The sequence below is a fragment of the Ursus americanus genome, chromosome 1 (assembly GCF_024610735.1).
Source record: "Ursus americanus isolate L20-20 chromosome 1, mUrsAme1.1.p, whole genome shotgun sequence".
NCBI classification, from domain to species: Eukaryota; Metazoa; Chordata; class Mammalia; order Carnivora; family Ursidae; genus Ursus; species Ursus americanus.
In genome coordinates, this window is record NC_142127.1 from 88820254 (window position 1) to 88847174 (window position 26921).

Sequence of the window (26921 nt, forward strand, 5' to 3'; positions counted from 1 at the left end):
TTCTGACGCAGCAGCCTCATCTAGTCCCGGCTTGGGACAACGGACTCCAGTTAGACACTGAAAAGGACTTCATCCTCAGATGAAGCCAGGACTGACTGAGGCAGGGGGATGACTGGGGTAACCTCAGGACCTACTCCTTCACTCTCCCCACTAAGGAGAAAAGGAGTCACAGGGGCTGTGGGGAGATGCAGGCTGGGACAGGAAGGACAGAGCCCAGGTGGGTCCTGAGCCTAGCCCAGAAGCTCACCTTGCCATTCCCACCACGAAAAGCCCCAGCCTCCCAGAGTGTGGTGTTCAGAAACCTCTAACGCCAACCCCACCCTGCCTCTCCTCCCACCTCCTGGTGCCCACCCCACAGGGAAACAGGTCTGGAGAGGTGGCGTAGAGGGAGTGAGGTGACCTGCTCCTCCCACACTCCTCCCTTGCAACCCCGCTGCCACTTACATAAACCACTTCAAGCTGCCCTGACAGCCCTGGGTTATGTCACAAATTTGGAAACTGAGGCTCAGGTGAGGGTCACCCCAGGAACTTTCTGCATCTCAGATCTTGACACTGTTCCTCTGCCCACTTTCTCCAGGCAGCCTGGGGAGGCCCCTTCCCATGAAGGGAGTGGTAGAGGAAGACAAACTGGGCAGGGACTTGAGCTGCCAAACCTCGAAGCACACTCCTGCCCCTAATCCTCCCACGCTGGTCCCCAGTTAGCCCCCTCAGCTGGGAGCATGGGCTCTAACTGAAGAGGGGAGGGGGCAAGCTCGCCCCCTCCATTCGGCACCACATCGCACAGCCCACAGGTCTGTGCTGGCCCTCGTGGGGTTAACCAGCAGGGCAAGGCTGGGGTGAGACAGGAAGAATTGGAAGAAACTCAGAATCTTTGCAGGAAGCAGCTGGGGCAGACCTGGTAGGAGAGTGAGCAATGGGTGCGAGGACAGCGTCAGGCTCTGTTCCCCAAACACTGGCAGGGAGGAGGAGGAGGTAGTGCCCACGCCCCAGGCTGGAGGCCACCGCCTTCCTGCTCCCCCATTCCGGGTGTCAGAGAATTCCTGACTCCAAGAATCCCAGGACCTCAGCATCCCAAGAGACCATCAGGGTCATCTCTCCTAACCGCATCCCAGCTCAGGAATCCTTCCAAGCTGTTTTCCAGCCTCTGTCTGAACTCCCCCCAGGACGGGAAGCTCACTACCTTACAAGGCAGCCCATTCTCCCACTGACCAGCCAGGCTGGTTAAGAACCCCTTCGTTAAACCTGAGCCAAGCTTCCTTCACCCAACAAAAATCCATTCTCCCTTTTTGCTTCCTGTTCCTACCTCAGTACAAACAGGGCACTGAGAAGTCCCAAACTCCAGGTCATCTGCTATAGTCCGTCAAAGGTGAGAAGATGCTCACCCAATAGCGAGATCGGCTCTGAACTCACCTACACCCCAGCCAGCCCCCCCACCCCCACCCAGCCTCCAGTCACCAGCTCCCGGTGTTTATAATTCTGGATGCTGCCACCCCCATGGGAGACCCTAGGCTGGGGCTCTGAGAAAAATGAAGTATGGAGCAGTACTGAGTGAGCGATAGGGAAGGAGAGACAGGCATCTGCAAGCAGAGGGGCCCACCTTGCCTCCTCCACCACCAGTAATTCTCAGCTCCGGAGCAAAGTCGTGGCTCCCAGCTCTGGGGGTCCTGTCACCGGCAGAGACCTTCCCCAACCTGGGATCCCAGCACTGGTCCGGGTGAGAGCTCTCCCACCCAGCTCCCCATGCGGAGCCAGGTTCCCACAGCCCTGGGCCAGAGGGGTTGGGGCAGGGGGGCACTCAGCGACAGCAAGTTCTGAGGTCCTGGGGGAGAGTGAGGGTGGGGGAGACAGGAGGAGCGGCCAGCTGGCAGGGTGAGAAGCAACTTAAGGCCAAGTCTGAGCCACAATGGTCCCCACCCCACCCAGGCAGCTTCAGGAAGGGGCCCAGCAGAGACTCAAGGAAAGAGAGTGTGCTCCCCACGCCCTCCTGACCCCCCTGCTTTGACTCTGCCACATGGAAGAAGTTCTGCAGCTTCCAGAAGAGAAACCCCTGTCCCCAAAGACTCTGGAACCCTGGTTTCCAGTTCCTCTTCTGAGCCTCATCCCACAACTGCTTGTCCTGACCCCTAGCCAGCACCCGTCCCGTCCCTTCACCGCATCCCACCCCTGCAGGGAGCCCCGCCTGGGAGCACAGCAGGCTTCTCCTGGTCACCCCTAGGTCACCCCCTCCCAGTTTTCTCTTCTAGGACAGTGGCCAGCCTAAAAACAACTCGTCCTGAATTGGGGGGTGGGGGCCAGACACTGAGGTTAGCTCTGCAGAGCCTCTCCCACTTGGGAAGGGGTGGCCGGCGGGGCACCAGAGGGTCAGAGGAGGAGATGGGGGTGGGAAGAGAGGGAGGAGAGAGGGTGGAAGGCGGCTGCTGCCCTGTGTCTGTTCCCTAACCACCTGGATGAGCCATTTCTGCCCAGAAGGGTAAGGAGCAAATAAGAGCTGCTGGCTGGGGGAGGGCAGCAGGGGGCACTCATGCCAGGCTGTGCCCTGTGCCCAGGGACCCAAGCTGAGGGCAGTGCAGCCAGGGAAACCCTTCCAGGCCTGCCTGACCCTCCTTCGCAGCTTGGCCGGCCCTCTGGGAGATGAGAGGCGGGAGCAAGGAGAGCTCCAAGGAGGAGAACGGGGCCCAGGAGCAGCTCCAGTGGGTGGCAGGGAGACACGAAGAGAAAAAATGTCCAGGCTTGCATCTCAGGGTCCTCTCCGAGGCAGCCCTGGGATGGGCAGCAGGTAGGGGAAGAGACGGATCCTCCCGACCTCCCCCTCTCGCCCTGCCGGCCTCAGTCTCAAGCGGCCACTGACACCAGCAACTTCCCGAGCAAAGGAAACTCCTTCTGATGGGTCTCTCAGAGCAGGGACAACCGCACCCCAGACATCCCTGCCAGAACCAGACCCTGAAGGCAGAGGACTGACAGGTTGGCCTCCGGGGGCTAGCCTAGCCCAGGGACATGTGACCGGGTGAGCTGACCTCCCCCTCCCCTAATTTACAGGATCGGTGGTCCTGACAGCATCCATAGGACAGGCGCGCGCGCGCGCACACACACACACACACACACACACACACACACCACTCACCTTTCCAACAGAAGAGCCACCGGGTGGGGTGGGTGTCTGGACTCACGGGACAGAGCAGTGGGCAATGACGGGGCAGCAGCTGTGGCCGGCCAGAAGCTGATTGCCGAGAAGAGGGTGTGAGCGAGCCTTGCGTCCGGGCAGGAGTGGGCAGGGAGTGGAGCTGGTCCCAGGGCCACTGCTGGGAGCAACTGAGCCAGGGCGCTGCTCGCCCGGCTCCCTCCCCCGGCGGCAGGCGGGCTAGCGGGCGCACCGCCTCCTTCCCCTCCTTCCCGGAGCCGGCCAGCAGCCCGCCCGCCGCTGCCTCCTTTAACCCCTGAAGCGCTAGGCTCCCAGCTCCCAGCTCAGGGGCTGGGCGGCAGGCACACACGCCTGGGACCCCAGTGAGCCCCGAATTCTGGCCTCCCCTCCTTCAGCCACCGGCCCAACAGCCTCGCCAGGAACTGCAGGGAGGCGTCAGAGGGCCTGGGGGCAGAAACCAGGAAAGGGGACAGGTGGTCAAGAGGTCCAGGACCCCAGGGAAGAGACACAGCTGCAGAGAAATGGCCAAAGGACTGCCGGCTGGAGAAGGATGTTTGGTCAGATAGTAATGACAATGATAATCATAGGAAGAGCAACTCCCAGTTTCTGCAGCGCACCCTCCTCTCCGCCAATCCCAACTCCTTTGGTGACAGGAGACCTAGGATCTCATTTCTGAACCTGTTTTTTCTTCATCTGTCAAATCTGGGATAACAGTCCCTGCTTTTTTCTCTCGACTGAGTTAAGGCAACTGTGACTGTATTTTCAAAAGTGATGTGAAGTGGGGGCACCTGGGTGGCTCAGTTGGTTAAGCACCTGCCTTTGGCTCAGGTCATGATCCTGGGGGCCTGGGATCGAGTCCTGCTTGGGGATCCCTGCTTGGCAGGAAGCCTGCTTCTCTCTCCTCCCTGCTTGTTCTCTTGAGCCCTCTCTATCTCTGTTGCTATCTCTCTTTCAAATAAATAAATAAAATCTTTTTTAAAAAGTGATGTGAACTCTAGTTAATGAGGTGTATGCTTCAGCTCTCTTTGAAATGCAGCAAACAATAACAAGGACTGAGGGAGGGAGAGACAATTAGAAATGTGATAAAGCAAATACACCAAAGAATTCATGACAGAATCTAGGGAGTTTACCATATAATCCTTTCAACTGTTCTATATGCACAAATTTTTTTTATAATTACAAATACCAGGGGAAACGTGATTCGAAAAGTTTGAAGTACACTTAAATAAGAGTGAGGAAGCGGACAGGATTATTTTGAGTGGAAGGGAAAAGTCATTTGCTGCACACCTGTCACATGCCAGGTACTTAAAGAATATTCTCTCTCACTTAATCTTCCATTCTCCCTTATTCTAGCTGAAAAAGTGATGTTGGAGTGGTTAGGTGACTTGTCCAAGACCACACAGGATGGTGTTGAGTGGAAACTCAGCCTTGGACAAGCTTGCTCCAGAGCCAAGCTCCCCACCACTCAGCCTTCCAGAGACGGAAGGCCCTTCTCTTCCCCATCTGGGCCGCCTTTGTGGGAGGTCCTGGGCTAGTGACCTGCATCTCTGAGCCTCCGTTCCCCTGCTGTCCGATGAGTTTGAATCCAAAGGTCCTCAAGATGTCTTCCAGTTCTAAGACTCTAATTTACTAATTCAGCCAAATCCTTCCCCAGGCTTCAATTTTCCAAAGAGTAAAGTGACAGGGAAGGCCCAGAGGAGGGACAAACGGCTTCAGGAAAGATGTGGGGGCATCTGGGGCCAGCAATGGTCAAACTTCCCTCTAGAGGACTGCCTTCCTCCCCACCCCACCCCCTGGCTTTGGTGACAGTGAACTCCTTGAGGATTCAAGGAAGAGGGGCACCTTCCCAGGACCCTGTGTGGACAGGGTGGGGACAGTGGCATCATTGCACCCACCCCTGCCTTCAGAGCTAGGTTACTTCACCCCTGTCTGGGTGGAAAGCCTGGGTTCCCAGCATCGCAGCACCTACCAGCCTCGCCGGTGGCCTCAGTCTGAGAGGGTTAGGGTGCTGGCAGAGACAGAGATGGGAGAAATGTGCCCTGCTGAGTGTGTCTCTGAGCCTGAGGACTGTGTGGAGAGACCTGCCCAGCCTGGTTCCCTGCCCAGCCCTCACTGGCCCCAACTCTGGGGCAAAGGTGAATCCTGATAGCCTTGTCCTGCTAACCCTGCAACCCCTGCAAACCAAGGGTGGCCCAGGGGCCTGGAACAGCCCTGATAGGCGAGGGAAGTGAGAGATCCCATGTCAGCAATCGGGGCTCCTCTAGAGGGGGATGGGGAGTCTGCCATACAAGTGGGAACCCCACCCCCATCTTGGGCCACAGAGCAGCTCCCCATCCCCAAGCTCAGGACTGCACATCTGGTTCCAGGGCCACCCCCCCCATCTCCTCCTTCTAACCCACACCCGCTGTCACCCTGATCAACACCAAACTGTCCCAGGCTCCCCACTGCCTACCAGATCCAATGCAGCTCTGCAGAAGGGTGCTCGGTGACACAGCCTCACCTCGGAGCCTTTTCAAGGAGCAATTGCCTCTGTTCTCTACCAGTGATAGGGCCTCAATTCAAAAGCCACATCCTCCCTGGGTCCCTCTGCTCCTGCTCCATTGGGTTGGTCCTGTCCCTTCCTCTGAACACCTAAGGCTCTTGCTCATCCATTAACACCAGGACACTCACTTGTTGGGTGCACTTCTAGATCTCCCCGTGAGTCGAGCAAAGATTTATTCATCATTCCCTTCCCCTATGCTAGCGTGCTCAATGCCCAGCACAGGGGGACACACAGATTCTCAACGAATGCAGAATGAATAACTGAATAGTAGAGAGACTGATGGATGGATGATTGGTTACAAACAGAATAAAAGAGCACTTTCAAATGCTTAATTCGGCACAAGACTGTACCAAGACAATTGTTGGCAGACTTTTATTTTCAAAGCTGTATAAAAAACTGACCATTGGAAAAACTGACCATGCTAAGACATGAGGCTCATGTCCACGATGTCCCGGGCACATCCCGTCCACCCCAGGTCTGCAGCAGATGGGGGGGGGGCAGCTCTGAGAGATGCCGGCCTCAGCTGCTTGCAAGGAGCTGGGGCGGGGGCGGGGGGGTAATGCGCTCCATCCTCCACCCCAACACTACCCCTCGCTCCCAGCCTTCCTGCCCAGCACCAATTCAGCAAGTCTCTAGAAACCACACAGACTGGAAGTCAAGGAGCTTGAGGATTTCAAAGCAAAAGAGTAGCCTTCCCCTTTATTTCCAAGAGCTGTCCCACAGCTGATCATCCCCCCCAACTACCCCACCCCGGCTTTCCCCAGTGTCAGTCCCAGCATCTCACACGCCTGCACTCAGGCACGTGCAAACTCACACACACACAAACACACTCACACACGGAGTGAGAGCTCCTTTCTACAGAAGGCTCCTTAGCCCCTTTTCCCTCCCCTCCTTGAAGCACTCCTCTCTGGAGCCAAAGCAGGCAAGGGATTCCCAGTGTTTCCCATCTCCCATCCCCCCCCCCCGCCCCTCCCCACCTCCTAAGCCAGCCCATGCCCCTTTCCCTCCTCCCACCCTCCCTCCCTCCCCTCCCCAAGTGCAGGACTGCACATCTGGTTCTAGTTGCGGTTGGTCCGTTCAGGGGTAGGCCTGGGGGTTTCTCATAAAACTGAATAATACCAGTGTTGGAGCCTGTGGAGCTGGGGGGGAGGGAGGGCAGGAGGCCGATGGGGCGGGAGGGAGAGAAGCGGGCAGCAAGGAGGCAGGGAAAGACACAGGGCCCAGAAAGGAGCAGGCCCGCGCCTGGCATCTAGCGAGGAGTCAATGGATGCTTGTTGAGGGAAGATAGAAGCCGGAGAAACAGAGGGCAGGAAAGCCAGGAGGAGAGAGAGCAGGACAAAGAGGGGGTCAGAAACAGAGACCCAGAAGGAGGAAAGAGACGAAGCTGGGGGTGGTGGGACAGCGCTACGGAGCCACAGAGCAGCCATTGAGAAGAACAGGGAAAGTGAATTGTGCCTGTCGGGGCCAGGTGCTGAGTAAGGCACTTCCAATGGAACAGGAGGGGATGTGACAGAAAGGAGGACAAAGGGACACACAGAGACAGAGAAGAAAGGGCAAAGATAAAGGCAAGGGAAAGATGGCCTGAGAATGTTGAATCCGGATTCCTCTGGCCTCTGAGCCCCATGGGCGGCGCAGAGCTGCTCCCCTGTTTTCCCTCATTCCATTTGCATCAAGATTTGAGGGTCTACCCTGCACCAAAACTTTCGCGCGTGGTTTTCCATTAAAACCTGGGAAATGGCTATAATTCTTACCCGGGTCTTAGAGATGGGCTCAGAGCAGTTAAGCGATTTACCTAAAACCACAGGGTTCATTGAAACAGAATTTGAACGCAGGTGTCTCAACTCAAGGCTGTCTCACTGCCCAACACACATGGGCTTCCAGGTCCCTGTGCTCCCTCTGGACAGCAACATGTCACTTAACCCCTGCTGTTGCAGGGCCAGACCCCCAGCTCCTTCCCACACTGAGCAGAGCTAAGAGCAGACCACCATCCAGCAGGCAGGGACTGGCTGCCCCATCTTCCTGGGAGGTGCTGGAGCTACCCCCTCTAGCACCCTTGGCCCCCACTCTCTTCCTCCCTCTCCACCACAGAGAAGGCAAGGCCACATGCTCAGGTCCCAAGGGGTGAGACCCTGGGCCTCAGAATCCTGCTTGGCCCACACCACAGCTGGCTTGGAGCCAGGCCCTGGGGGACACCCTAGGCACTTGGTCAATGTCTGTGCCTTGGGTTCTATCCTCCCTCTTCTGACCGCCCCTCCCCCCCACAACTAGAGATGAGTGGGGCTTCCTCCCAGGACCCTTAATCTCAGGGACATCTCCTAGGAACCCCCCCCCTCAGCTGGCACTCCCTCTCCCCTAGAGCTAGCTCCAGAAGCCACGCCCCACCCTGCTGCCCCACAGAGCCCCTCTCCCTTCCTTCCTGATGCTGGGTGCCACAGCCCAGGTCACAAGTCTCTTCCTTTTCTATTTGTCATCCTCAACACTCAGGCCAGACTGAGGAAGCAGCAGGGGCACCCCCTCCTCACCACTGTCCACCCCATTTGCATCTCATTTACATGCATTCCCAGCATCTCCCTGAGTGCAGAACTGGGCAGAGCCTCAGCCCTGCACCACACTCTCCCCTAGGGAGGGAGACACGCTCAGCCTTCCACGTTCTGGTTTCCTACTCTCAGGTTTACGCCCCTATTCTGGGGGCAGAGGATCAAAAGAGCAGGAGAAGCATGAGAAAAACAGCCCGCCAACAACTTGTGCCTAAGACACATGCTGGCAGCCCCTCCTTCCTGAGCCTGCCTCAGTTTCCAGCCAGGAAAGGCACTGGATCCAGTCCCAAGGCCTCAGACCGGGAGTCAGGGCCTTGGGTTCCAGCCCTGTCCAGCCACCAATGCCTTGGTGACCAGAGGACACTCTTGGTCCCTCTTGGCTTCCATCCCCTCATCTGACAACCTCTAAGGTCCCTCGGAAGATTCCTGGAACATGTTTTTAGGCTGACGTTGGTCCTTGGCAGAAAGTCCCTGCTGTGCCAGTTCATTGCACACAAATCCCTGTCTCCCCTGAGAAACCCGATTTTAAAGCTCTAAGAGCTCTGGGCTGTAATCGCCTCTGGGACAGGATTCCTCTCAAGCCTAAACCAGCACTGATCACCGGCTTCAGCCTGGATCCTTTCAGAGAACCCACAGCCCTCCCTCACACAGCACGCCCACTACCCTAACCCCACTATTACAAGGTCCCTAGCCCGGACAGGACAGTCGGGGATCCCCCACACCTTAGGTTATCTGGATTTCAGGAAGGTGTTGGCAGGAGCCATGATGAAATGCTTGGAGACGAGATAGAGAGCCGAGTGGATTCCTAGCCAGCAAGCCAAGGGGTGTTGATTAACAGATCAATGTCAACTTCCCGACTTGCCAAAGGGCTCTGTCCTCTGCCCTGGCTTGTCCAACATACTTATCAGTAACTTAGATGAAGACTTAGACCAGAGGCTTACCAAGTACACAAAGGTAAAAAAGCAAAAGGAAGAGAAGGCACGTAACTGAACCAAAATGCAAAACGAACTTTATAAACAGGCCAGAATTAGTAAGGGAACATTTCTCTTGAGGTCAAGTCCTAAACTAAGGTTCAAAACTCATAAAATAAAAACCCTGAATTAATAATAGTTTGTGCAATAACAAAAAACAGTTCATGCAAGGAAAGGTCTAAGATTTAGTGAAAACAAATTCAGTTCAGCTCTCAGTAGGATATGGCTGTCACCGAAAGTCACGTGCTCTTTGGGTTGCATTAACAGAGGTATAGAATGTAGACCAAAGGAGATGAGAGTGCCACTCTACTCCATGCCTCTCAGACACCATCAGAAGTGTCAAGTCCTCTCCTGTACTCTATAAACCAAAGAGCATCCAGAACAAGACAGCAGCAGACATTCAGTAAGTATTTGTTGAATCAAAGTACAAGAAAGGTTCAAGAAATTGTGCCCAATTTTTGCTTCAGATGATTAAAAAAAAAAAAAGGGCACAGCATACATCGTCAAGTATTTGAAAAAAGCTGTCTTGGAAAGCAGGCCAGGGCAAACTCTACTGCCCGCATACCCCTCCTTTGTGTCTCTGCCCCTTCATCTGTCAATTCCTTGAAGCCTGGGACCATTTCCCATTCATCTCTGAATGTCCAAAAGGCAGAATCAGTCAGGGGCTGAGCTGCTGCGAAGGACGAAACAGCATCCTGACAAGGCCAGGCCTGTGGGCGCTGATCAGTAGGGAGCGTGCTGGCTCTGGCACGAGAGCTGACCTTTCGCCAAGCCGGCTGCTGAGCTAGGGGAGGCGAGGAGCCAGGCTGGTGGCTGAATGTTTGGCTCGCACATGCTGTCCCAGGCAGGCTCTTGTGCTGGCCAACTGGCCTCCCACCCCCCAGACTCACGGCTCGCCACTGCGCTGCGGGAACCGGCCCCAGATGGGCACCCTTGCCCGAAGTGTGGAGCTGCCCGTGGCCCGGGTCCTGCCATGACTGGGTTGGTCCTGTCTCTCATCACCCGCATGGCCTTCCACCTCATCCTCTGTGCATCGACTTCCTTTCCCTCACCCCCCAACCAACCCTCCCATCATCATTCCTTCTCCTTAACATTGAGCCTCATGCCTCCAGCGTTCTTCTTATGCCTACTTCTTGCTCTGTGCTCCGTGGCTGTGGGCTGCTGAAAACTGCAGCCCTCACCCTACTCCCACCTCCTCCCCATCTTTGTCTTATTTATGTAGCACTTCCAGGGCTGGACAGAGCTGGAGACTTCCACCTGAGCACTTAGCTTCCACCCCTGAAGATAATAATCTCTCCGCTTCACCTTGAAATGCGGTGCCATCCCTCCTGGAGTTTGAGAGCCAGGGAAACCCGGCCCTATCCTACTGAGGCCCAGAGATGGAGGGGAAAGAGCCTAGGCTTTGGTGTTGCACGGACCATCTCCGAAGTCTGGCCACCCCCCTCCCTCTCTGTGCGACCTCAGGCAAAGTATTAACCACTCTGAGTCTGACCCAGAGCAGCCCTCCCTATACTCCAGCTTCCCCCACACCCTCCTCCTTCAGAGAAACCACCACCATCCTCACCCCGGAGTCACGATCCGTCTCTGCTTCCTGTGTGTCTCTTAGGCCCTATTTAATAAACACATTTATTGAGTGTTTTCCATGTGCCGGGCACTATTCCTAGAGCTTTGTGGATATTAACTTTAATCATCCTAACAACCATATGGGTATTGACCATTATTAACCCCATTTTACAGAGAAGGAAACGGACGCTCAGAGACGTCAGCTATGATTGCCACGACTCTCCTCCCTGAGCAGCATGTCCGCAGGGACCTCAGGGCCATCAACATCCTGTGTCCGACAGATGCTCGCTCACAGCCTCAGCTCTTGCACACCGGGCCCTCGGAGTTCTCCCCACACCCTGCTGAGGTTGGAAAGTTCCAGTGAGTGTGCCCCCTGGTTCTGCTGCAGAGAACAAGTCCCTTTAAAGCTTTATTCAGAAATCTCTCTCTCTCTATCTCTCTCCCCCCCACACACACACACACAGAGCTCCCAATCTCCCCCAAGTACTCGCTTCACAGGATGGACATTCCCAGCTCTGCCACAGGTTCTGGCTCTCTCCACCTTCCAGCTGTTCGGTTGTTTCCCGGCTCCTGACCCCATCCCGGTCGGCCGTCAGCCGTGCATCCACTCACCCCTTCCTTCCACAAACGCTCCTGAGGGCCTGCAGTGGGGCAGGCCCAGCGGGGGCCCCACGGGTGGACCCCGAGCGAAGCCAGACAGAGCACCCACCCTCGGGAGCAGTTGGTCTAGAGGAGACACCACACAAATAGAAGCCTCAACACTGAACGCAAAGACTGCCGAGCGTGCAAGGGGAAAGAGCAGAAAGCCAGAGGGAGGGACGGCATAGACCCTGATAGCTCATGTGCCCTTAGTATGCGCCAGGCCCCGTTATAAACCCCGCACGTGCCTTCTTAGCTCGTTCCCTCCTCACCACAGCCCTGGGAGATGTCCTTCTAACCCCACTTTGAACGGTGGAGGGAGCTCAGACGCAAGAGGCAAAGTCACTTATCCGAAGCCAGGAAGACAACAGCAAAGGGGCAGCGGCGACAGGCCCGAGCCCTGGCTGTACTCTCAAGCACCACGCCATCTTATCGCCAAGAGGTTCAGGAGGGTTCCTTAGGACCGGTTCCCAATCCACTGACCCCTCACACACATGCCAGCAGCAGCCTGACCGGGCAGAAGGTAGCAGGCCCACCCTGGTGGTGACCCGGACCCCATACTGTGCTTTTCATCCGTTTACCCTAGCGCAGCATTGGTTTCCCAAGATGGTAGTCACCCAAACACCAGACCCCCAGCTTATTCTCTACTTGCTGTCACCCTCAGACATCTGAACTTTAGCCTGGTTGGCTTCAAGGTGGCTGGGAAAAGATGCGAATGGAGCCAGTGGCCAGCCCCTCCCATCAGGGCTTGCTTGAGACATGGCTCCTGGTGTCACCGATGGGACCAGGGATGGGGCAAGAAGGGCCCCCAACTCTGGGAGACAATCACCCCAGGCTCTCCCCAGGGCCGCCCAAGTGAGGCTCACAGACATTGACAAGAATGTAGAGTTGACTAATCCAATCCTCTCACTGTAGTTAAATGGAAACTGGAGCCCAGAAAGGACAAGTAGGGAGTCGCAGTGTCACCACAGGGAGGAACTCAATGGAGCCAACCCTAGAACCATGTGTCCAGCTCCCTCCCCAGTGCTCAGGCCCCTGTATCACACTAGCCCCCAGGAGAGCCGTTTCTGGCTTCGCCCATGTGGGGATGGAAACAGGACCGTATCCATTTCACCATGAGGAAGGAAAGAGGGGCTCGGGCCCTGGGGTGGTGAGGGGCCCACAGGGCCCGATAAAGGATTCTTGGTCTCCAGGTGCAGCCCAGTCCTGCTCTCCACCAAGGACCAGAACGGAGGCTGGGGCAGGAAGGGTGAGCAGGGCAAGGGTCACCAGCTGGAGGCCCTCCCTCTGGGTGCTCCTCCCCAGGGACCCCACGGGTGACTATTTTCCTAGGAACGTTGTGTTCAAGCTGTGAGTCTTGGCTCACGCACCCTACCCCTGGCAGATCTCCAGCTGCCTGTTTAATAATGTACAGCCAATCGGCCATTTAACGCAGGTTCCAAAAAAAAAAAAAAAAGTTTGATGGTTGTTTTGTTGTTGGTTTTCTCTTTTCCTTCCAGGTAGTTGGTGATGGTTATGAGGAACAAGTCTCCCCTGGCTGGTGTCCAGCGCAACCACCGCCTGCCCAGGCTGAGGGATCCTGGCAGATCCCACCTGCCCCTGCCCACCCCGCCCACCGTGCCCAGGCGCCAAAGTGCCCGCTCCCGCCTCCACAGTCCTGGCGACACCCTGGGGCCCGCTTCCCGAGGGCAGGCAGCTGTCCTGGCACCTGGGAGGTCCAGAGAGGCCTAGCAGGGCCGAGGGAGAGGATGTGGGATGTGCTGGCAGGGGCAGAGGAAGGGCAGGTGGGGGCTCAGCTCTAAATGGGCCCAGTGCTTCCTAGGAATTCTGCCCCGTCTGGCCACAGTCAGCAGCGGAAGGTGGAGCTCGGGCAGCCCAACCAGGTGCGAGGACCTAAGTCCAGAGCCAGATGGCCAGCTCTCCTGGGCAGGGCTGGGCAAGGGGGTGAGGATTCTGGGCCCTGCCCTCCTTGGGGCCAACTCATCCCCATCTGAGAGAGGATCTGCAGCAGGATCAAGGGAGCTGGAAAACAGAAGACTCACGGGAGGGCAGTTAGGACAGAGAGTGGAAACTTCGATCCTATAGAACAGCTCCAGTCATGAATAGATGGGTCCTGGGCTATCGGCAGCAGCCGACCCAAGTGAGAAAGCCTGCCAGACTCTCCCTGCCTCTCCAGCCTGGCACCCCAGAAATGGGAACGAGGCAGTGCAGGGGGTGGGAAGAGCTGCCAGGAGCCAGAGGCTGGGTCCTCACAGTTACGCACGGCTCCCTGATGATCCCGGGCCAGTCTGCACCCTCTCTGGGCCTCCATCTTACTGCTGTGCCAGGACGAGCTGGAGGGGGGGCTGAGCGGGGGGGGGGGGTCCCCCATCCTGCCCAGGGGTCCCAAGCACAGAGGGACTGCCAAGGCCAGATGTGAGGCAGACAGAGGAGTCCATAATCGTGATGATGATGGGGATACTTTATCATTTATCAAGCTCCCGGGATGTTCCAGGCACTGTCTTTTTCTCTCTCATTGATTCTGCCGGGCAGGTGCTAGTGTCCCAACCGCTGCACTGAGGACACTGAGGCTTAGAGCAGTTGAGGAGCCCCTTGCTCAAGTGACGGTGTGAGTGACAGAGGCAGGATGTGGACCCAGTTCGTGCTGCCTTAGAGGTTCCAATCAAGGGGAGTGGCCCAGCTCCCCTCAAGAGCCCAAGCAGCCCCTCCTCTCCACTCCACACATCAGATCATTGCCTCCCAGCCTCTGTCCTGCCCTGGTGGGGTCAGCAGCCTCCCCCGGTCCTTCCCCTCCCTAGGCCCCCTTAGGGCTTCCTGCTTCCCCACACAGTCCTGCACACTCCCACACTCATACACACACACACCCGTGCGTGTGTGCACAGGGACCCATGCACTACACGCAAGCCCATGCGCTTAAACTCACACGCACATACACAACTACACACACAGACATGAAAATGTGTACAGAATACACATGCACCCTCTTTGCACACACATTCCCACGCCTAATGGCCCCCCAAAATCCACACTGACACATACACCGGCACCCACACAGGTACATGCCCCCGCGCACACACATACACACGGATCCATGCACATACTTCCACGCGTGCACACACACACACACACACACAGACACGTGAGCCCCAGCCATCGGAGGTTTGCCGTAGGCATCCGCGGACTGTCTGGACAGGCAGAGCCGGACAGATGTCTGCCATGCCCCCCGGGTGGTTACCCCAAAGGCGAGAAGGCCGTCGGCTAAGAACACTGCAGTGCATTCCTGGCCTGAGATAAGCGGCCCCAAGCATCCTCGGCACGTTCTGGCCTCGCTGTCTCACCCCTGTGGATTCCACCCACCCGCAGCGTCGTCCTGGAGGAGCCCAGCAGCCGGCGCCGCCAGCACACACACCTTGGCCGGGGGCCTGCCACTCTCCCCTCTCCGGGGACCCCAGCCCCACGGTGAGCCTCGGTCTCCCCACAGAGACACACACGCAGGGCAGGAGGGGACGTGTGTGTCCATCCTGAGAGGCAGGCTAACCTACAGGACCGGTGTGCCTTCCAGCCCCAAGCTGGGCACACACCCCACATGCCCCCACCCCTAAGTACCACCACTCCGGCGGGGCGCCTCCTGCCCGGGGCTGTTTCAGCGCCTCACCACACCCGTGCTCACCACCACTCAGCGACATCACTGTGTCCTGCAGGGGAAGGGACTGAAGTCCACGGAGACCCCACTGCTAGGAAGGAAGAGACCCCAAATTTGAACCCAGGTCTTCCTGCTCCTAAGCCAGGGCTCTTCCCAGAACCTCAAACCATCCCCCCTCCTGGCTGACTCTTAAATCAGCCAGGGCCCCCAGGTGGATCAGGGACATCTCTGGGATCACCTTTCTCGGGGAAAAGATTCGTGTTCATTACAGGCTCAGAAGGGGGACTCGCAATCACACACACACACACACACACACACACACACACACACAAGGGCAATACCCCCACAAAAGTGTCAGGTGTTAGGGGACGTTCTGGGGCATCTGCAGCTGCCTTGAGGAGTGAGGAGTATCCCTGGGACAGGGGACAGGAGACTCTGAGCTCTCAAACCCGCAGATCCCGAGGGCTTGGGAGGAAATGGAGCTGTGAAGACAGAGAAAGGGGCTCCCCCACCCATGGAGTTAAGAGGGAGAGGCCTTTGGATTTTAGGGCTGGAGGATCAGGACGAAGGGCTGGGCCTCGGGGAACAAGGCAGGATCCTGAGGATGACATAAACATATAGAGTCCTCAGGGGCCCAGAAGGGTCACAGAGAGAACAGACGGGAAAGAGAAAGAAAAATTTAAGGAACCTGAGGTCCCTAAAGGAAAGACGCAATAGGGAAAGCTAAGAGACGTGGTTGCTACAGAGGCCAGGAGCTAGAAAGTTCTGGTGTACCTTGGTGAGCCCAGGCAGCCAACACTTCTTTTTCTTACCTTGTAGCCCAACCCTGCTCTGGGGCAGCAGTTCTAAAGTCTCTGTGTGTGCGTGCACACACACACTCACACACACAGATACACACACACACACACACCTAAATCTCAAGTATCCCTCTTGGCAACCCAGTCAATGAGGTCAAGAGCTGTTCTGGACATTTCTCATATGAGAACAGTGGGGCCCAGAGAGGGGCTGTGGCTTCCCGAAGGCGCCAGGTTTCCTTTTTGCTGGGAAAAAAAAAAAAAAAAAGCCAAGAAGGGCACCCAAGTATCCCTATCTCTTCAGTTCCCCCGGAGGGAGCCCTGCCAAGCAGCAGGGCTGAGACCAGAGGCCTCAGAAGCAAAGGGAGAACGGAAGGAAGGAGGCCCCGGGGACTCTGGGGCGTGACTTTCCCAGCCCCAAGGAGATGGGATCAGGGACGATCAGAGCAGCATCGCGAGCTTGACACCAGCCAACCAGGCTCCAAGAGGCCAGGACCTTGGCTGGCGATGAAGGCAGAGGGCACAGAGACACAGGAGGTGGGGTCGCAGTGGGGAGGGAGGCTGAAAGAGGGGGTGTGTTCCCATGAAGACTTGGCCGCCCCCAGCCACTGGCTTGGTAAGGCAGCTGCTTCCCAGAGCCGTGTGACCCCACAGCCGGCGGGCAGCCCCTTCAGCGTCGCCTGCTGGCCACCCCCACACTCCCCCCCACTCTGAGCAAGCCAGGCAGCCTTACAAGGACATCTCAGGGACACAATATGTATCAGATGAGGCATCAAGGGACACAGACGTGTGAGCTCTCCCCTCCCTCCCAACTTCACCCTGGGGTGCCACTCTCTCTCCACCGCCCCTCCTTCCAGAGCCCCCTCTTTCCTGGGGACAGGGCAGCAGACCTGTAGGCCAAGGCCAGAGAGGGGAAGCTGAGATGGGAGGGATATTGGGATCCGATTTCACATCCAGCTGGACAGAGACCCCAGCTGGAAGCCTGTGGAGAAACCTGCAAGGGAGAGGCCAGGGATAGAAACTAAGGAATGAGGACCCATCAGAAAAGTGATCACGTATCGTCAGCTGATTAGTGAAGGGACAGAGGCAAGAATATATGTAAATATTTGACTATTCCAGAAACAGACAAGAGCAGAGTTTCCACGTTCATCTGCCTGATGTAAACAAACTGAAACAAGACATTTCTGAGATAATCAGAGAAAATTGAACATACACTAGGTATTAACTGCTCCTAAGAAATTGTTATTAATTATGTTGACTGTAATAATGGTATTATGGTAATGTTAAAATTAAAAGTCCTTATCTGTTAATGATACATAGAGAAGTACTTACAGTGGAATGATATAATGTCTGGGATTTGCTTTAAAAACACTCCAGCAAAAAAAAGGGGGGGGGGGAGTGAGGGGGGCAGATGAAACAAAAACAACAGAAGTTGATGGTTGTCGAGCATGGGTACAAAGGAGTTTATTATGCTATTCTGGTTACTTCTGTATATGTTTTAAATCTCCCACAATGGAGAATTGACACACGCACACAGGCACGCACACGCACGCACATACACGCACGCACACAGCAGGGAAGTGTGGTATTAAGATGATTTTAGTTGGAAACATGGCTCAACAATTTTCTTTTAGTATTTTTGCATATTAAAAGAAATGTAAAATATATAATTGTAGAGTAAGCCTATACATCCTTTTTTTTAAAGATTTTATTTATTTATCTGAGAAAGAGAGAGAGAGAACGAGAGGGAGAAGAGAATCTGAAGCAGGCTCCCCACTGACCACAGCCCAACTCAGGGCTCGATCCTACCTGAGCTGAAACCAAGAGTCGGGTGCTTAACTGACTGAGCCACCCAAGCACCCCAGAGTCAGCCAATATAGTCTATCACTTAAATGCGTAAAAGGTTATAAAACCCAAATGGCAAAGAAGAATGCGCCTGAGGGCAGCTGGGAAACCACCAAGCCCACCCGAACTCCCCACTGCCAGGGAAGCCACACAGGGTCCCACGGCAGAGCCACGCATCCTCCTCATCGGCATCCTGGACAGGCAGGTGTGCAGCCAGGCCTGAGACATCACTGCAGAGGCTGGCCCGGTTATGTCCGCGAGCAGCTGGGATGCACAGACCATAGTGGGTCACAGTTGCTGCTGTTTACCAAGGGCAGCTCCCTCGGCACTGTACTTGTACAATCTCCCAGCCCCGATCCCCACACAACCCTTGGAGGTAGACAGCATCATACCCATTTTACAGATGGGGAAAACTGTGACTCAGAGAGAAGATGGGACCTTCTTAAGGCCCCAAGGCCAGTGGGTGGCAGGGTCAGGATTTGAACCCCCACCTCTCTGACACCCAGGCCAGCAAGTTGAACCAAGAAGGCAGTCAGGTAACCAGCCCAGCAGGAGCCCGTGGCCCAGCAAAGAGCTAAAGCACTGAAAGAGTTGGGAAGGAAGACAAGAATGACATGATCTGTGGGAGGGAGAGGAAGGACAGACAGGCCGGTAGGGCCTGGGCTGCACAATCAGCTTGGGTGCCTGCATAGTTGTTACCCAGAAGTGGCAGAAAGGGAAGGGACTACAGCAAGTTGAACAAAGGTCAGACAGCTAGGGGAACTGAAAGGTAGAAATGGAAGGCTATGAGCCTTGGTCAACATTTCAAAACACACTTCTGAGCTCTGGGCTGGAATTATACCAACTCAGCATGGGAACATAGGTTATTCCGTGCCTCCTGGAAGTTTCTGGTTGGTAGCCAAACTGTGCTTGATTAACAAAAATGGGGAAATGCATATAATTTCTCCAAATGTGAGGTTCATGGGGGAAATAGTAATAAAAGAATCCTTCCATTGTGCACCAGAACCTGGAATAGACCCTAGGACAAAGGGGTTAAGGTAATGCCCTAGAAAGGCTATCTGCCTGCCCAAGTCTCTAACTCGACAAGGCTAAGAAACAGGGGAAGGAACGCTTGAGGGACACAAAGTTTCTACAAAGCTCTAAGCACCCAGGAGATTCCCATCCATCTTTCCTGGCAGTGGAGATGCCCCAGGGAAGCCCAGACTCCCAAGCCAGTCTTGCTCCCATTCCTGCATCTGCCCCAGGGCCAGGGCCTGGGGTCTGGGTTGGACAGGCTGACTGGAGCCTAATGCTTATTGTGGGGAGGGGGTTCCAGGGTATCAGCAGCATAGGGGTTCTGGCTCCATTCATTAGCTGCATGAGTTTGGGCAAGCAGCTTGATCTCTCTCCTGTTTCCCCCGCCTTCCCACCTTCCCCTGCCCGTCCAGCTATGACTAGAATAATAATAATAATAATGACTTCCTCATGGGGTTGTTTTGAGAATTCATTGACATGATCCATGAAATGTGCTTAGTGTGGTACCTGATACCTAATTGCTTCCTAAGTGATAACCACGGTAATTATCATCGTGAACTATCCTGTCTGAGATCCGCAGTTGGGCCCCTGATGAGCCTGGACCAGAGGAAGCCCTTAGGGTGGGCAGCAGCCCGCAGGACAAAGGCAGTGGAGAGGGGAGAGCAGCCCAACCTCATCCTCTCCAGGAATGCGGCTGGCTGGCGGCTGGGAGGGTGGGGGGCGAGGGGAGATGCCTCGCCGCTGAGGTCAGGCCCTATTTGGAGCTGGCAGAGTGTTTATCACCCTCACGTGTGAGGGGAGAGGGGGTGGTGGGGAGCGGAGAGGGGGAGGAGGAGACGCAGCTGCTGGGAGGAGGGGGAGGACTCCGAGTGGAGGGACCTAAGCCCTGGGAGACCCTCCCCTGCCCCTCCACGAACTCACTCGGTGAGTGGGGAGCAGGAGGAGTGCCAGCCGCACACAAAGATGCCCCCCACTCGCTGCCTCAGCCAGGAACAGGACATCTGCCCTACCGTGGGCCCCATTTCCAAAGCTCCTTCACAACAACCCAGCAAGCTAGATCTCATTATCCTCATTAGACAGACGAGGAAACTGAGGCTGGGGCTGGTCGAGCTCAGCACACAAGGATGCTCACTGATACCAGCCCCATCTCCTGGATCTCCTCAGTGCCCCAGAGGCAACTCACAGCCATGGCTGCAGGGGTGGTGTGAGAAAGGATGTGTTCTTAAGGAGGCACAGTTGGCCTGAGCTGGTTTTCCCCAGGTCGGTGCCAGGCAGCCTGAGTCCCTTCATCCTGCCCCCTACAGACACATGCGCCACCAGGTCAGGACAGCTCGGCCTTCCCCGGCCAAATGCAACCACTTCTTTTTTTTTTTCAAGATGTTATATATCTATCTGACAGAGAGAGAGAGAGAGAGCACAAGCAGGGGGAGTGGCAGGCAGAGGAGATGGAGAAGCAGGACCCCTTCTGAGCAGAGAGCCCAACGTGAGGCTCGATCCCAGGACCCTGAGATCATGACCCCCGCTGAAGGCAGATGCTTAACCAGCTGAGCCACCCAGGAGCCCCCAACCACATCTATTCTTGACATTCCAATCAAGGGGCCCCAGTGACTCCTTCAGTGTCCTGGTACCCCTTTTCTGGCTCCCACCACCAGAAGACAGCCCCTCGAAATGAACCCAACTCACTCCAGCTGCCATTTCAACCTGTTTCCTCCTAGGCTGTCCTCCACCAAGACCAAGAAAATTATCTGGTTACCCTCAGTAACCAATGGTTGTGATTATAGCCACTCCTCTACTGATGCTAAGACCCACCCTAGGCCTCGGTTTCCCCTTATGGAAACAGAGAGGTAGGAGGAATGCTGAGGCCCTAACAGCAGGGAAGGGCTTTGGGGATATACCTAGAGCTTTCCATCTTGCTGGTTTCTCCCTAGTTTCCACATCTTCCGCATTCTGGGAAAGCCAGACCTCCCCTGCTCCCTTCTCTCTGCTGCCTACAAAACATCAGGGACCTCAGCACTGTTAGAGAGCCTTGCTCAGCGGCTATCGCCTCCTTGACAGTTCAAATTCCCGAAGGTCTCCCTGAATTTCCAATCATTCCCCACACACACCCCAGGATATTTCTCTCTCTCTCACACACACACACACACACACACACGTGCGCACACATACACACACGTGTGCCTCGTAGCCACAATTCCTGCCTGGGCTCTGTGGTTAACCCACTTTGATGACTCTGATTACTGTCTCCCATAGCGATTAGATCAGACAGAGGAAGTACCGTTGCCAACACCACCTTAGCCTCTCCCAGAAGGGAAAGTACCCCACGTGTCCCCAGAAGACTGGCCGCACGTCCCAGAAGGCAGCTGAAGCCAAGCCCTGCGGAGGGCGTATTCCCACTTAGGCTTCTGAGCAGGCATTTAAAATCCTCCCGCTGTCCCCCAGCCACCTGAGAACAATAATGATTCTTACATTTTACAGATGAAAGGAGCCATCTGCTCAAATCTCACAAAGGGCAAGAGTGAAAGATCAAACCTGCAAACTAACAGGGCCCAGACCAGAAGCGCGTACTTCCACCCCAAGCCAGCCCAATGGGACCCCTGTATTCTCCATCCCTCTACCGACCTTGACAAATGAGAAGCTAAGTGGCTTTCACGCTTCCTACAGAATGGGCGGGTGTGTTAGCCTTCTGTGTCACCTTGTCTCATCCACAGTACCCAGTGATTTCATCAAACACGATCTGGATGTTGTCTGAGGACAGTTAATATCTATAATCACTTGACCTTAAGTAAAGGCGACCGCTCTCCATAATGTAGACAGGCCTCCTCCCATCAGTTGAAGGTGCAAAGAGCAAAAACTAAGGCTTCCTGGAGAAGAAGGAATTCTGCCTCCAGACTGCAACACCAGCTTCTATCTGATTTGCTAGACTGCTGGCCTGCCCTAGAGATTTCAGACCTGCTGGTCCCCACAGCCATGTGAGCCAATTCCTTAAAATAAAATCTCTTAATATACACCCGAGCATACCTCTGAGACATTGCAGGCTCAATTCTAGACCACCAGAATAAAGCAAATTGTCCCAGTGAAGCTAGTCAAATGACTTCTTTGGTTTCCGGGTGCATATCAAAGATAAAAGCTACATTCACACCAGACTACAATCGAGTTAAGTGTGTGAAAGCATTATGTCTAAAAATTTACATAATTTAAAAAATCTTTGATTGCTAAAAAAATGCTGTCACCTGAGCTTTCAGAGGGTCACCGTTCAGCCAGTGGAGGGTCTCGCCTCCACGTTGATGGCTGCTGACTGATCAGGGAGGTGGTCGCTGAAGGCTGGCGTGGCCGTGGCAATTTCTCCCAATAAGACGATGAAGTCTGCCACAGCAATGGACTCTTCTGTTCATGAACCAATTCTCTGTAGCGGGTGACGCTGTTTGAGAGCATTTACCAACAGTACGACTTCCTTCATCATTGCAGTCAATCCTCTCAAACCTGCCTCTGCTTTGTCAACTAAGTTTATGCAATATTCTAAATCCTTTGTGGCCTTTTCAACAATCCCCACGGCATCTCCACCAGGAAGAGACGCTGTCTCAAGAAACCACTTAGTTTGCCCATCCACAGGAAGCAGCCCCTCACCCATTCAAGTCTGATCAAGATGGCAGCCATTCAGGCCCATCTTCAGCCTCCGCTTCCAATTCTAGTTCTCGTGCTATTTCCACCACTAAAAAGAGGTATGCCCATATATACCTCCTACTGGCTGCTTCTGTGGAGAACCCTGACTGATACAGTGAGCAAATAAGAGATGTCAAAAGCGTGAGTCCTAACCAACTTTAACAAACTCCCAATGGCCATGGCAGGGTCAATTCGATCAAGAAATAATAATGATGATGATGATGACAACATTGGGTTACAACCTTTAAAAAAAGTAAATACCCAGGGGCGCCTGGGTGGCTCAGTCATTAAGCATCTGCCTTCGGCTCAAGGCGTGATCCCAGAGTCCTGGGATCGAGCCCCACATCAGGCTCCTCCGCTGGGAGCCTGCTTCTCCCTCACCCACTCCCCCTGCTTGTGTTCCCTCTCTCGCTGGCTGTCTCTCTCTCTCTGTCAAATAAATAAATAAAATCTTTTTTAAAAAAATGAATATCCAGGTTCCATACTGACATGAATAAATAATTGAATAAAAAAATAAGGGATAAGAGACAGAATGAATAGGGACAGCAGAATGTGAAAGAACAGTCGAATTCCATTTATCCGTGTAGAAGGAATGATGGAAACACAAAATCAAATAAACTCAAACTAAGAGGCATGCTATAAAATATCAGACGCATACTCTTCAAAAGTGCCAAAGTCATGAGAGACCTGGAGGGACCACAGAACTATCCCAGCTGGGTGGAGGCTAAGCAGACAGATGGCTAAATGCAATGTGGGATCCTGAGGTGGGTCTGGGATCCGGAAAGGGGCGGTACTGGAAAAACCCAGCAAACTCCACTAAGATCTGTGGATTAGTAACAGCATCCGATCAATGTGAATTTCCTGGTTTCGATCATTGCGCAATAGATCTGTAAAGCTGTCAACATTTGGGGAAGTGGATGAAGGGTATATGGGAACTCTGTATTATTTTGGCAAACTTTCCGTAAGTCTAAAATCATTGCAAAAAAAAAAAATTAAGTGGGTTCTGAAGAAGACACAGATTAAGGGTCAGAATGAGAGTCAGAGGACAGTTAAGGAATTAGGTCTTTGGGAGGGAAGAGGGATTCTGTGGGAAGGCCCCCGGTGCCTCAGGGAATCAGAGGAGGGATGCTCAGACGAGAGGAGGAGGAACAGGCTGTTTGGGGTGCACGGCACACCGATCTGGCCTCCGGATAAGGTGACACAAATACAGTACATGGGCCTCCCAGCTCTGGGACCCTCCCCTGGAGAGAGCCAGACTTGACTAATGACCACGATGCCACCGCTACCACCACAGCTGTCACGGATTGCAGGCCACTGCACACCAGGAGCAGAAAGCTCCATATCGACTAATTTCATCCTCACTACAACCCTGCAGGCAGGTCTTTATGACCTCAGTTTATAGATGAGGAAACTGAGACTCCGCGCTCCTCAGTAAATGATCCCAGGCCACTCTGCTGTAAACAGGAGAAGCAGGGAACAAATCCAGCTCTGACTCCCAAGCTCCCAAACCCTAAAACAAAAGAGACTTTGACTACCCCTAGTCCAACTTCCCTCCACACAGCACAAGATGGCTGCTAAGAGCTTACCATCTCACAAGAGAGCCCAGGCCAGTGGGGACCATTCTCATTGTCTTCCCTGGAGGTTAAAGCTAGCTTGGTAATATGGAATTCCCTCCACCCAATCCGATGGCAGCCTGAGACCCCAGTCCCAAGGCAATGACAATGACAGACTGCTGAAATTCACGACTGCACCAAGCACTGTCTATGCATTTACACATTTAACCCTCACAATTATCTGACAAGGCAGGGATGGATCAGAAGCCCAAGTCACAATGAAGCTGCTGAAGAAAAAAGTCAGAAATGGGTCAGGTTTCTCACTATCCCATCCACAGGTCAGACTCTCCCCTAAATCTGGGTTCTATTCCTGGGTCCCGGTTCCACCACCTTCCTGGCTCTGCTAGCATGCAGCTCAGCCATCTCAGCCTGCCTCCTCCTCTGTGCTAAGGGATCATATTAATGCCTACCTTTTCGCGTTGTTGTGAGGATTAGATTAAATGGATCCAGTCCACGCAAGGATAGAAGATCCTTGTAAGCCAGGCACTCATGGTGGAATTCAAGCCAGTGTGATTTTCGTAGTGCAGGAGAGGGCACTGGGGCTTTGCTGCTGTTCCTCCAATCCCGTCTGACCCATGAGTGACCTTCCTCCCCAGCTTCCTTAAGCAGAACCCAGTTTGAACCCAGACACCTCGGGACACCCTCGCTTGGGTGCCCCGGCCCAGGAGGTGGAAACAGGCCAGGGGGTTAATCTGTGACTCACTCTGTTCTTTCTTGTGCCTCAGGACATACATACCCCTCTCTTCCTAATGGCCCCCCGCTAACATCCCACCCTGCTTGCCAGCTACGGGGGACAAATGACCAAGTCACTCATCAGCCAGAGGCCAGAACCCTCAGAGAAGAGGGGGCGGGGCCTCCTAGGTCCTGGGCAGGGCAAAGCAGGGCACAGGACAGGGGGTAAGCAGGTGACCACAGGCAGGGGAACCAGTGTGGGGGAGGGTAAGGGAGTGTGGGCCATTGTCATTCTGGTGGAGCTGGCCAGACCTGCTAGCCGGTGGATTTCTGGGGCACTTGGCTGTTTGTTATCCTTGGGTCTCAGAATAACAGAATAAATAGGAGTTACCACCTATTGAGAAAGAGCCTATTACATGCCAGGATCTTACCACATTTTCTCGAATCCTCACACCAGCCTTGCAAGGCTGGCTGATATCAATGTCCCCAGTTTTATATTGATGGGGAAAGCAGAAGTCGGAGGTTTAAGTGACTCGTCTGATATAACACATCTCACATAAATGGCAGAGTCAAGATCCACCTGAGCCCAAGGCCCGAGGAGCTCCAGCTGCACCGGGCCCCCTCTCAGGACACTCAGTCTCTGGAAACCGTTCTAGGTCAGTGGCTTGGGAGGCTCAGAAGGCTAAGACAGTCTTGGCCGCTAGGGAGAGCCACGCAGGAAAGAATGCTGGGTTCCAGGAAGGCAGCTCAGGACCCCAGGAGGCAGGGGCTTACCAAGCCCCAGGAGTGGGAAGCCCACCTCTCCCTCACCCACCCTGCTTAGCCAGGTCCAGCAGAAACTACAGACCCCCAAGCGAAAAGCTGGAAGCAGTGGGGGAGGCTGGTATGGGTCAGGGGTCCAGGAGTCACCCTATTCCCTCCCGCACCACTGACAAGCCTCTTGCTCTGTGCGGGGCCTTCTGCCCAAGCCCCCCCCCAACACGGACCCCAGGCCTCAGCAGATCCCTCACTCTCAGTGGGAAACCGCTAGCCTCTGTTCCCTCCCACATATTTCACCACATGTCCTGTCTCAACAGGACCCCAGGGTTTCCCTCTCCTTTACCCCTCTCTGGCTCCAAGTCTCCATCTCCCATTCGCCCCCTCTCCTGGCTCTGGGCTCCCACCCTCCCCCTTTCGAGCTCCTCTGTTCTCTCAGACGGAGCAATCCCCTATGTGATGTTTACACAGACCCAGAGTCAGAAACGCTGAAAACTATGAGACCTTTTGGGAGCCACATTCCAGGAAAATGAGACGCCAGTCAGCTCAGTGTCACTTTCTCCCCCTCGACAACCCCTCCCCGCCCTGCCCCCTCCCTGCTGGGGTGTGTGTGTGTGCACGAGCGCGTATGCACTGCTTATGACACACGCCCCAAGCTGACTTATTAACTCCTGAAGGTCCTACACTCTATTACCTCAGAGAGAACTTTAGGAAGATGGAGTGGATGTGGACAGAGGGTATCAAAATGTACAACTTCTCACAAATTTTTTTAAACAGCGAGGAAATGGCTTCCCACCCAAGACCTACCTTATCCTTGACCCGCACCCCAGGGGAGGAAGAAGCCAGAAGAACACAGAGCCCAGAGGAAACCAGTGGCTTCCTGGTAAACCCAGGAAAGTTGAGGAAGAGTATCCAGGGCAAACATAGGTTACTCAGGTGCTGTCAGGGAACCCCAGCATCAGAATCTTTGGGGACATTAGGGGCACGTGGGTGGCTCAGTCGTTAAGCGTCTGCCTTTGGCTCAGGTCATGATCCCAAGGTCCTGGGATCAAGCCCCGCATCGGTCTCCCTGCTCAGTGGGAAGCCTGCTTCTCCCTCTCCCACTCCCCCTGCTTGTGTTCCCTCTCTTACTGTGTCTCTCTCTGTCAAATAAATAGAACTTAAAAAAAAAAAAAATCTTTGGGGACATCAGATAATACTGCATATCCCTGGATCCAAGCCCAGGCTCACTGAATCAAAGCAGAGGGTGGCAGGCACATGCTTGACAGGCTCGCCAGGTGACACAGAGGCCCACTGACAGGTGACGTGAGAGAAGAGTGACCCATGGCTCTTCCCCTTAGGAATCAGAAAACGAGCCTCAACAGCAGACTGTAGAGGCTGAAAGCAGAACGGGGAGGTCCCCTGCTGCAGGGAAAAGTCATCAGGCTTTGGAGCTCCAGCTTTACGACTGGCACAAGTGCTTCACCTCGGTGTTCTCATTTGACAGTGTGGCCAATTACATCTGCTTAGGTGTATTTTCTCAAGGATGACATG

The 26921-nt window shown here is 54.7% G+C and overlaps 1 protein-coding gene across 18 annotated transcripts in view; it reads right to left on the reverse strand.

Annotated features, from left to right (window-relative positions):
- TNS1 (tensin 1) overlaps positions 1-26921 on the reverse strand; it is a 225520-nt gene that overhangs the window by 131200 nt on the left and 67399 nt on the right. Inside the window, exon 1 of one of the 18 annotated variants that reach the window (XM_087863331.1) lies at positions 24371-24388. The exons of the other annotated variants lie outside the window; for them this stretch is intronic. The gene's annotated coding sequence lies outside the window, so the exon portion shown is untranslated. Of the gene's footprint in view, positions 1-24370; positions 24389-26921 lie in introns of those variants that run through there. 18 annotated transcript variants of the gene reach the window in all.